The following is a 12476-nucleotide window of genomic DNA, read 5'->3' on the forward strand; positions in this document are numbered from 1 at the left end:
ACTCTTGGTACCAGCAGCCAGGAAATCAAAAGATGAATTGCATTGGGAAAGTCGTCTGCTGTCAGAAACTTCTCTGGAGTAGTGAAGAGCAATGACATCAGTCTGGAGACTAAGATGAAACTGATCCAAGCCATAGTCTTTGCAATTACTTGCTATGCATTAGAAAGTTGGACAATGAAAAGGGATGATAGAAAGAGAAACGATGTCTTTGAGCTGTGGTGCTGGAGAAGAGTATTGACTATTACCATGGACTGCCAGAACAGAGTTGTCTTTTTTAAAAAATTATCATCATTTTGTGTGTGTGTACCATCAAATCAAATCTGACTAGTGCAGGAGGAGATTGTCCCTTCTCCAGCAGAGCATCTGGCGGATTCGAACAGCTCACCTCTGGGCCTGCAGTGAAGCTTCCTGCCACTAGGCCACCAGAGCTCGCCACAGGTTCGTCTTAGAAAGGGTGAAATCAGGCTGCTCCTTGGATGCAAGGATTCTGAGGCTTTGTCTGACAAACTTTGGGTATGTTGCAAGGTGGGACGACTACTTGGAGAGCGACAGCATGCTTGGAAAAGAAGAAGGACAGCGCAAGAGAAGAAGACCCTGGATGAGATGGACTGATTCAGTGACTGGGTAATGAAGGTAGGTATGTCAGAGACAATAAGGTTGGTACAGGATAGAACAGGTTTCAGGGCTATTGTACATAGGCTCGCTATGAGTTACAAGCGACTTGATGGCATATAACCACCACCACCACCACCACCCAGACACTGCACAGTTTTTCTGCTCTTACTCTCCTGACTCTACTGTGCCACTAAGCCAAGTCCTGACTCAAAGAAATACAAGGGGAAATCTCAACAAGAAGAAGGAAGACAAAGCAGTGTATATCCTGTGAAGTCAGAAATTTCACTGCTAATCAGGCTGGGATCTGCACAAGAGCACCCTCAGCAGAGAACCACAGAACATCATTAGACAGAGCTGACTTGGGACTGCTGCCCACTGGAGCCAGGGCTACGGGCTTTCACCCAAGCTTGCTTGAGGGAAGATTCCATAATTAGCAGGACTGAGGGAACTTTCTGACAATGACCTAAGTCATCAGGTTAAAGGCCAATGAGCCTTACTACCATGCTGTCTGGACTGAACAACTGTATCCTGCTGCCAACCTGAATTATAGCCTGTTAACTCTGGTGACCTACTGGTAAGAAGCTGCACTATCTATCCGAGGGGATTTGGTTCAGATACACCAGCCGCTCTGCAGGAGAAAGACGGGTAATCTCCTCTTGTGCAACTTAGCACCTCTGAAAACCAGTTGGCGGGTCAGTTTTGACTCAGTGGTACCAAAAAATTCCCTAATAAACCCCATAATTACAAGTATAGAAAAAAAAATTACAGGAAATTACTTTTCCAAGGTACTTTCCCCCCATTATTATAAATCTTTTATTTACTTTCCACAGGTATGGGTTAGAAAGTTTGTCCAGGTTTTATAGTTACGGACTGGAAAAAAAATTCAGACAAGAAATTTTTAAGGATTTCCAAGAAGAAACTGAAAAAAAAAAAAAAGACTACAAATCTGGTAAAAACTAAGATACACACACTCTCTTTGGAAATTGTGAACTGAAATTTATCAATGTCGAGGGGGGAATTCATCACTTTTTTTCAGGGCAGATCTTTTAAGACTTTTAGGCCATTATTAACAGTTCTTGATAAAGGAAGGGGACATGACAGCGAGAAGACTTTTTCTGTGAAATGTTAGAAAATAATTGATCCCACTGTTTCCTTTATGGAGGTGTGTTTTATTGCTGCCCCTTCAAAACATGGCTACTTACATGGTCTCATAAAGGAGAATGTTATGTAGTATCAGCAGGTATGCTTGGAAAGGTAGAATAGCACAGGGATTAAAACTGTAGGCAGAATCAGATCCTAGATCCGAATACCATTTGTGCTATAGTAAAATCTCAGAAACCTGTTAGAAGAGGAAAATATTTTCCATTACTATAATAGGGAGCTCTGGTGGCCTAGTAGCAAGAAGCTGCACTGTAATCCCAAGGGCACACGGTTCTAACCCACCAGTGGGAGAAGGATGGGCAAGTCCCATGAGATTAACTGCCTCTGAAAACCCACAAGAGCTATGATTTGGTTCAGACTTGATGGCACATAACAACAACAAGAACAACATGACCGCTGAAGTGGTAGACTTCACTCTGTCAAAAGTGGAAAATTCACAAGACTTTGATGTAAAACAAAGCCCTCTCCAGGATACTTCTGATATCCTAGAAAGGAGAAGAAAAGCAGCAATATGGATTCTAGTATTTGAGGGTTCTAAAGACAAAAGATTCAACGCTCTGCCATGAAGTTCTAGAGCTATAATACAGGCACAGGGCAAATCAAGGGTCACGATACAGGGAAAGAACAATAGAAAGACCTGAGCACATCAGTCCCAACTGAATCCCCACCTCAACTCTGATCCTCATGAAGCCTGGTAATATGTATCACTTCTCAATGGTTTCTTGCGTATTTTCTTTTGTTCCTCAATGACAATGGAAGCTCTCTACAGGATTGTGTATCTGTTCCATACTCTGTCCCCTAGTGCCAATGACATAGTATACTCCCCTTGGGAATTGGTAGACAATTCTAAATTGGTGGCATAGGAATGGGTCATAGTTTCATTTTGTGGTTTGGTATTCTCCACCATCCTCTGGTATTGGTAAATACCAATTTTTCACTCAATGTGAAAATACCTGGGGTCCACAACATGAAGACAAATGTCTGCCCTCCTGCTCTCGAAAAGATACCCCAGTTTAATGTAAAAGGTACAACATACTAACATAAAAGGACACAAGAATAAATATCAAGCAATACAAAACATGCACATAAAAGTACAATACAGCCTCACTGATTCAAACGCTGGTATGTAATCTCATCTCGAAAATGAATGCTTTCTATAGTTTGATTAACATCATTTACCTGCTTTAGATAGTCTTTCAAACATGTTAGTGGAATCATTTGCATACCAAAAGCAATATATTATGATACATAATTTCAAGTATTTTTAAAACTTGTTTATATATATATTTTTCCTTCCTTTCTTCTTCTTTTCCCCACCCTCCCTGCCCCAGTAGGTAAATCATATTCCAGGACATAATTAACAGTATTTCCAAAATTTTCAGTACATATTTTTAACTACTTCAGACTAGACATCCTTCCTTTCAAAACAGTAAATTTTTCTTTGGTATAAATCTCATAATTAGTAGTAAGATATAGGAACAAAGAAATGATTAGAAGGGAATTGGAGAAGTCAGAGAAACCTTTCAGTAGACAAAACTCCTTTAGCACACCTAAAAGAATGGGATTTAGGGGATCAGAGCAACAGGGTGAGCATCCTAGGCCATGAGAATGGCTTGGGCTGTTAAACTTTGTTCCATCCAACGTGGCTCACAGGGGCAAAGGTCGAACCCTTTCAAGCATCTCGAAGTCTGACTGTAAGCACTTGCCCTCTACCTCGGTAGGCAAGTGGGCCAAATTCTGTTGCCTGTCCCTGATGTGAGCAGCATTTTCTTGGAGATGCTCTAAAATGTCCTGCTCTTCCTCGTCCAGTCGTGAAAGGAACATCTCCTGTTCTTCATCCAGCTGCCTGTGAAGCTCCTCAAACTCCTTTAAGATCTGCTGTCGGCGACTCTCCACCAGTCTCTGAGGACAGAAAGAGGATGTTTTACCAGTAGGGTCCGTAAGGTGTGAGGGAGCTTTCTCCACAATGCAGGATTTATTAAGTCCTAAATGGAAATAATTTAGTAGCGACACAGTTTTTTTTCTTGGAATTTCCATCTATAAAGAATGGCTCCATCTCCGATTTCACCTCATTCTTGTGGCCTAGCAGTAGGGAGCTACACTGCCAACTCAAAATTGTGAGGTTCAAAGGCACCAATCTCTCTGAGGAAGAAAGATGAGCAATCTCTTCCTGTGTGATTTACAGCCTATGTGTGAATCAATTCTGTCATGATGACAATGAGTTGTTGAATACTGATGATTTATTGACTTAGTCTTCACGGAGATTAAAACACCCCCCCTAAAACAAAACAAAAACCTCAAAACCCAATGATTAAAAAAAAAAAGTTGTTTCTTAAATTAACTTCTAAAAACTTATTTCTAGGGATTAGGACTGCACCTGTTAAATGATTTCAAGTCTTTCCGAAGTGGCATAGTAGATTAAAGTGTTGGGCTGCTAAATGAACCATCAGCAGTTAAACTCTCTGGTCAATCCATGGGAAAAAGATGAGTAGTTTCCTCCCTTTCAGACCTACAGCCTTGAAACCTGATGGAGGGCTGCCATCGGTCAGAAGTGATTTTATGGCAGTGGGTTGAGACCCCAGAAAAGTGTTCCAGAAGTTAATTACTTGATTATAATTTGGTGATGTATACTTTCTTTAAATAATACCTAGATTTAAACCCATTAACATTCTTGAAATTCAGTTATTATTGTTGGTTGCCAACTAGTTGGTTCTGACCAATGTCCATGTGTGTAGACTAGGACTGCTCCATAGTGTTTTTAAGGAAAACAGACTGTTAGGACTGGAAGCCGACTGCTATCTTTCTAGCTGACAGTGGGTAGGTCTGAATTATCAACCTTTCTGCTATTAGCAGAGTGCTTGACTATTGGGACAACCTAGGAACTTCTGAAACCACATAGGGTAACAAAGGATTAAAAAAACCCCAGCCATTTCAGATTTATTGTTCAAAATGGCTTTTCTATCCAGAGATGGGCAGATTCAAACAAACAGGATATGTTACTTTATTCACAGGGAGCTCTGGTGGCCCAGTGGTAAGGAACTGTGCTGTCAACCAAAAGGCACACAGCTTGAATTTGCCAGCTGTTCCATGGAACAAAGGTGGGTAATTGACTCCAGTGCAATTTACTGCCTCTGAAAACTTGCTGGAGATCCAGCTATGAGTTGGTCCTGAATTGATGGTATACCACCACCACAGTCTATACATAAAGGGATTGGCTAGTCTTGTTATCCTACTGGGTTTAAATTGAAAGGTTTCAACAGTACAAATGGGAAATCTCAACACCAACAAGGAAGCAGCAGCAGTGCTTATCCTTTGGGGTCAAAGATTCCCGTGCCACTCAGACTGAGGCCTATAGGAGCAGCAGCAGCCTCAGCAGAGAACCAGAGACCAACCTGACAGAGCCAAGCTTGCTGCAGGACTGAGGGAAACACCATAACTGGCAGGACTAAGGGGACTTACTGACACTAATCTAAGCCCAGAGGCTAACGGTCAAAGGACTTGTGATTACCCTTGAGAAGCTGTCTGGACTGAAGGATTATATCCTGCTGCCAACCTCCTTTATAGTTGTTAATTTCCCCAATAAACGCCTTAATCATGAGTACAGATCTGTAAAGTCTGTGTAACCAGTGCAACAGATTTCAGACTCAGTAGGGTGGTAGGATTGCTTTTGGAATTAGTAGAAAGTGGTATAGAAGTGCGGGGGCATGTCTGACCTGATAGAAACTAGTTTTGTGCCGTGGATGCTATTGATAAGGACATTTCACTCTTGCAGATTTAGTAGAGGTCAGACTTGAACATCCTCATACAGTCCTTGCTCTACTTATACTTTCTGAGTATAAATCCTCCAACACATTGTCCCTTCTGGACTCACAGACAAGCTTGAGAAGCTTATTTTGACTGATAGGGAGGAACTAGCTCATGAGAGAAAAGTTTGAAGATGAGCCTGGGATTCTGGAAGGAAGTAGCTAGCTACCAGAAGGCAGGACTGAGGGTGCAAGTGGGTGATGATCAAGGTCAGGGACAGGCTTCACAAGCTTGGCATTGCTGAGCTTCACGTGAGTTCCCAGGTGAGGCTGATAAGTTCTAGTTCTCCTCTAGTCATTGGCTGCTTCTTTTCCCACTGCTGCATTCAAAGGTGCATTTTGGAATAGAGTGTGATTTCACCCTCTTCTTCCCCATCCCCCCTTTGTGTGTGTGTGTGTGCGTGTGTGTGTGTGAATTATGACAGCCTTTCTGGATTCATATCTATAGTGAATACGAAGATAATAAGCTCTTCCTTTTATAAGTCCATCATCGTTTCTCTCTATATTTGCAGTGTGTTATGATGGTAATAGGAGCTCTGGTAGCACAGTGTTATGTGTTGCATTGCTAATAGAAAAGTCAGTGGTGTGAATCCACCAGCTGCTCCAAGCTAGAAAGGTGGGAGGTTTCCTCTCATAAAGATTTACTCTTGGGAACCCAATAGAGAGGGCCAATGAGTCAGAATCAACCCAAAGAGTTAGTGGGATGAGGGTAACAAGGGTGTTATCTCCTCCTAAAGGACATTCAAGGTTTCTAAAAATTGTATTCCCTTCCTGAACTACCACCACCCAGAAGGTTATCAATAAGAAGAACAAAGTACACACCTATATTATCATGGCTTTGCTTACAATAGCAGAGTTGGAAACAACCTAAGTGCCCATCAACAAACAATGGATAGAGAAGCTATGGTATATTCACACAATGCTCTGAAAAACTCATAAAATAGTATTCAAAATGGGTGACCCTGGAGGACATTATGCTGAGTGAAATAGCTCAGACACAAAAGGACAAATACTGCATAGCGCCACTGTTCTAAAATGGGACTGACATCAGGGTTAGGGGGAGACTAAGAAAGATAGAATAAATTATGTATACTGCATTGAGGGAGAGAACTGTTTAAAAGGGATATATGATTAGGCATTATTGTCATTACAGGAGTCCAGAATAAAGGCTGCATAGTGGAGTGGCCTTGGGGGGAGGGACTATATAACAATGAAAAAATTTTTCTTTTACTTTTCCAAGAGAAGAGTGAATTGGGGGGGAAGGGGTGGGCAGGGAGAAAAGTGCAACAACAAATGAATGGAAATCCAAAGTCTCGGTAAACTTTCATTAAAATTAATAAAAAAACCCCAAAAACAAAAACCACACCCCAAAAAAACCCCAAAGCCTGTCACCACTGGGCCAACTGGCAGCATTGTGATGGACAGTGAAGAGATTGAGATTGTTCAAAGCTTTAGTTTGCTTGGTTCCACAATCAAAACTCTTGGCACCAGCGGCCAGGAAATTAAAAGACATATTGCAAGGGGAAAGTCTGCAGTTAGAGACTTCTCTAAGAGCAATGATGTCAGTCTAAAGACTAAGGTGTGCCTGACACAGGCCATGGTCTCTGCAATCACTTGCTAACCTTTCAAAAGAACAAAAGACTTTTAAAAGTTCAACTTAGCAATCAAATGAATTTAAATTTTTAAAAATTCACATGCCTGCTTTTTTAAATGTTTAAAATACAAAAGCAATAACTGCAGGGGTTAAGCTGATCAAAGCAGGAGCTGCCTGGGTTAAGACAAAACAAACACTGGGACAATGAAGACCTTGATTCTCATGCTGAAGTTGCCTTCTGATAAAGGTGGTTATACAAACAGGGAACACCAGCAAGTAAGAAAAAACCATACTGAAGTCCAGCTAACATATTTTACTACTTATGTAGCTAAAAACTTCTCAATAAAAGCATGAGGATGTACAGGTCAAGAGGACACTCAACCGTGAGTCCTCTCCTTTTACTTATTGACCAAGAAAAGTTTGAGTAGTTCATTCCGTCACTCAGCATCTTCCTACTGGTTAGAGAAGTGTTACAGATAGTAACTGCTTCTACTGCAATGTGGGGATTCATTTACAAAGCCAGCAAACAATGTTGGTTCCATCTTAAAACTTATGTTAAACTTCACATGGCAATTCCAAAAACCACATTTCTCTGGAAGCCTTCATTGTTGTTGCCAGGTGCTGTCACTGTCAAGTCCACTGTGACTCATAGTGACCCTGTGAACAGTGGATCTGAACCTTGCCTTATCCGAGCCATCACAGGGAGCCTTTACATAGGCTAAATCTCTAGCTGTATACTTAGGAACTTGTAGGTGGTGTTTTTCTGTGGCATTATTAATTCATTACCTATTTTCTTTGCTTTCTGTAAACTCAAGGAGGCCAGGGATTATTTCTACCCATTAATGCCTTACAGGTGTCACAATGTGCTGTTAGGACTTTTGAGAATGACTTTTCTATCTATTGCCTTAGCTCCCTCTGGGGACATGGTCACCAGCTGCTTCAACTGCACACTTGTGTTTTGCATCTTTAACATCATCAATGGCTGTAAGGTCTACATAAAAGAGAGAGCTCACCAGACTGTAAAGAGACTGTGGCAAAGAGAAGCCAGACAGAGCCAGATGGAGCTGGAGCCAGAGGTATCTTGCTATTGATTAAGAAGTTGTCTGAAATAATTGAGAGATTGTGTCTTGCTGTAACCTGGCATAGGAATGCTAATTACTAAATCTGGATTTCCACTGTGTGATATTCTTTGCCTCGCCCCCACCCAACCTTCTTTCCCACAACTGTGAGTAAAAGGAGAATTGGTAAATTCTCAGAGGTCTTTTGCAATGAATTATGGACCCAGTAATTAGCAGAAGTGAATGCTGCAGAGTGGGTTCTGTGTTTGACCCGGGATTAGCTTTATACTGTGGATGATGTTGATGGGGGCAGGTCCCCTTTATGAAGTTAGCAGAGGTTGAACTTGACCTTGCCATGTTGCAAGCTCCTTTCTACACATAGTGTTTGTCTGCACCAGAAGCTTAATAAATATAGCTGATTCAAACAGAATTAGTATTCCTGGCTTTCCCACCTATTTCTGGATTACTTCTAATTTTGGGTTAGAAACTTTAAAAATTTCAGCTTCCTTCTGTGTAAATTGGGGAGAAGCAAACTCAGTTTATGGGGGTACCTAAGTTCAGCCTTGTTAAAGATGGGCTCCAGAAGCTCTTCCTGTTTATCTTATAAATTTTTCACTCATCTTAGGTTTCGTCTGGATTTGCAAAACTCCAACACTGGAAGAATCCTGCAAGCTAGTACAAAACTCTCTGGATCTGCAATGTCATGGGCACCCCGTAAAGTAATACACAGGACCCAATAAATATCAGTTACTATTCCAATGGAGTGAAGAGAATCAAATATGCATAAAAGAAAAGTAGTCTATAGCCCTTTTGAACCTCAAGTTTCATGACTCTTGAGACCATAAGAACTAGATGGTACCCAGCTACTACTGCTGACATATCTCTGATAATGACAAGAGAAGGTCCTGGATAAAATGGAAGATAAATATGGCAAAAATTCATAATCATAAAAATGGTCAGGGTTTTTAGCTTGGTGGAGGCTGGAGGAACCCCTGAGATTATGGTCTTTAGTTCCCTTGGAGCCTTGAACTGAATTCACCTCTGTGGCACAATTTTCAGTCAAACAGTAGACAGATCTATAAGTTGAACAATAAAATCAAGGAGGTACATAGTCCTTAGGATATTCAATAATACAAGAACAAAAGGACAGCAGCACCCCTGGGATAGACCTCAGAGGGCAGGAGGGGAGGGGACAGTAGGATGAATGGAAATAATAGTGGCTAGGGTACCCACTATCTATTTTGTTTCAATGTAATGAAACAAAAGATGTAGGAATAGTTGAAAATAATTTTAAGCTGTTTTATAAACTTTCACTCAAATCACAAAAAACAGTCCAAATAAAAAAAGCAATTTCTATTACTGCAATAGGAGCGCTGGTGGTGTTAAAGCACCCAGCTGACAACAGAAAGGTTAGCAGTTTGAACTCACCAGCTACTTCACAGGATAAAGATGTGGCAATCTGCTTTCATAAAGATTTACAGCCTTGGAACCCTATGGGACAGTTCAACTCTGCTCTGCAGTATTGACAGCAACAGGCAATAACTACTTATTGTCCAGTAAAAGAAGTAACACAAATATTTAAATATATTAAGCTTGAATAAAATAAGTAACACTATGAAAAAAGATGCAATAGTAGGAAAATTAAGAAAGTTCATTCCTAAAGGGCCACAGAAAGCGGCTTTTGTTCAGAGACCTGAAGGACAGAGAAGATGCAAAAGGTGATGGACAAGGAGAGGGAATAATATTCTAGGAATGAACCAACATTAGCTAGAGCACATGAGTTTGAGTAAAGAGAATGTGGTACTAACCTCACAGTGTAGTTCTGAATGCTCTTGGTCAACAACTTCTTTTTTCTTCCCCAGTGAACTCTCTACATGCCCCTCTTGTATCCCTCTATAAACTCCTATCTTTGCACTCTGAATAAAGAGCTTCTCTGCTAGCTTTACAAAGAAAAATAAACAGACTCCCTTAAATTGTCAGATGCAAGTAATTATGCATGCATGCATGACCTTCACCTCTTATATCTCTCCCCTTAAGGGTTAATTTGTGATGTTATTTAAGTACAAAATTAATTACAATCAAATCTTGTGGGAGAACAGCATTTTCCCCCCTAATGAATCAGAAATGTTGGCTCTCACCTTCTCTCTCACTGTCACTAAACTGGGACTAACTCATAGTAAGCCTCTAGTGGATTTTCAGGGGCTATAAACCACATGGGAGGAGACTGTCCATTTTTCTCTCATGGAGAAGCTGGTGGATTTGAACCACCAGAGACGTGCTGCTTTTGGGTTGGTGGCATAACTCCCTACCAATAATGCCACCAGAGGTCCCTCTAATTTTTGGTTAATTCCTGGCTAGGAACACACTTGTCTGTACCTTGAGTTCTCCTGGCTTTTTCTCCTCAGACGACTTGCAACGGGTGATATCCTGCAGCTTCTGCTCCAGGGGGTCCAGGCACTTCTGCAGCTTCTCCTGAGGGGTGGGGAGGCAGTGGAAAAGGTAACAAATGGGCTGGAATAAGTTTCATTTAAATGTCAACCTATTTGTTTGCTCAGTTCAACTCTTCATCCAACTTGCTTTCTTGCCTCTCTTGTGGGGTACCAATTTCTTACTGGTTTCTTCTCCTGTCACCAGTCTTTCAAACTAATTTTTGCTGTTAATTCCTTTCTTTTGTAAGATTCTTATAAGCTCTCCAGGAGGCACCAGTTCTCTGACCTTGCCCAATCCAGTCCATTTTCTTGTTACTCAATTCATCAAATCGACCTGTACTCTGGTATCTTTCTTCAAAACTGCCCTTCTAACTTATCTGCCTACAAAAAGAATAAAATCTCAATCCCTAATACATTAAATTATCTCATCCCTTGTTTCCAACATAATTAAGCAGAGTAACTGCAACAAGCTATGACATTAAAATCTTTGCTCCCATTACTCAAATATCAACCTTGGCCCACAGACAAGTTAAATCTAATGCTGCACTATTTATTTAGGAAAGATGTAAACAGACTAAAGATATAAACAGACTAGTTCAGCTTGGACTGTTGACTGTAATTCTACGTAAGTAATATTACCTAGTCCCAGTACCACTGGAAAAAGGACAGAATGAGAAAACCATTTTTCAATTCTTTCTAAGTAGATACTCTTCATGTGGTTCTTCATTCAAGAAAACCATGACATGTTCTAAGATCACACATAAGACTCAAATGTTACAAAAGTCAAGAGATAAATTTTAGATAGTCAGCACCACTCTTTTAATTTGTTCTGAGAATAAGGATCAAGAGTACTATGTGTGTGTAGTTCAGAGCAGATTAGAAAGTGAGGATCAGATGCACACTGTCCTCGAGGAATTTATAAGCCTCTACCCAAGGAGTCTCCTGCTGCTCCATCCTCCATCCCATCTTGGTACCATGCATCTGGTTTCTCACCTTGTACTCCTGTGTGGCATCATCCAGTGGCACAATGATGTGGGCCCCATGGGCATGGGAAACTGCACATATCAAACATACAGGCTCCTGGTCCTCACAGCAGAAGAGGTTGAGGGCCTCATGGTGCTGGGGGCAGAGGTTCTCATTCTGGAGCTTTCTCTTGACAGTTTGGAGCTGCTTAGCAATTTCCACCATGCTGCCTAATTGCCGATTAGGCCGGAGACTGGGGTAGCAGGACGTCTTTCGACACACAGGACATGGGAAGTCCCTCTCCAAGTCCTCCCACCAGCGAGTGATGCAAGCTTTGCAGAAGTTGTGCCCACACTCAATGATGACAGGCTCCTTCAGGTACTCGAGGCACACAGAGCAGCTTGCTTCCACTTGTAAGTTCTCCAGAGCTGCAGCTGTGGAGGCTGCAGAGGCCCCAGACTCTAACAGTTTTGGCTCTGCCATTTCTGGAGAATAAAACAGAAAAAAAGAAAAACATTTAAAATTTTTGTATCCTCAGCATAACATTTATCCTCATATTAAGTCCCGTCTTCAGGGGCTGACCCATCTTTGTATATTTCCCATTTTCCCCCACCTCCCATTAGATTCAACCTCTATTATTTCAAAATTTGACTTCCAGTCACTAACCTCATTTCTTTTCCCCCAGAGCAAGCTAATCTTCACCCTTCAATCTTTCTGGCTTATCTCTGCTGTCTTGTTAAAATTAGAGGCTTCGCCTTACCTGAGCCCAATGGACTTATTTAATCATCTTATTTGTATTTTAGAACCAATTACTTCCCAACTAATGCGTCCTGATACTGACACATTTTCCTCA

The 12476-nt window shown here is 41.3% G+C and overlaps 1 pseudogene across 1 annotated transcript in view; it reads right to left on the reverse strand.

The window, feature by feature from the left end:
- LOC102874252 overlaps window positions 1-12106 on the reverse strand; it is an 87613-nt pseudogene extending 75507 nt beyond the window's left edge. The window contains exons 1-3 of the transcript XR_438964.1: window positions 11654-12106; window positions 10608-10703; window positions 3404-3678 (exon numbers count right to left, since the gene is read on the reverse strand). The product of XR_438964.1 is annotated as an uncharacterized LOC102874252 (transcript). The remainder of the gene's footprint in view (window positions 1-3403; window positions 3679-10607; window positions 10704-11653) is intronic.
- Window positions 12107-12476: the final 370 nt, after the last annotated feature.

This window comes from Elephantulus edwardii, unplaced genomic scaffold (genome assembly GCF_000299155.1).
Source record: "Elephantulus edwardii isolate Elephantulus edwardi_28Jun2011 unplaced genomic scaffold, EleEdw1.0 scaffold00184, whole genome shotgun sequence".
Classification (NCBI taxonomy): Eukaryota; Metazoa; Chordata; class Mammalia; order Macroscelidea; family Macroscelididae; genus Elephantulus; species Elephantulus edwardii.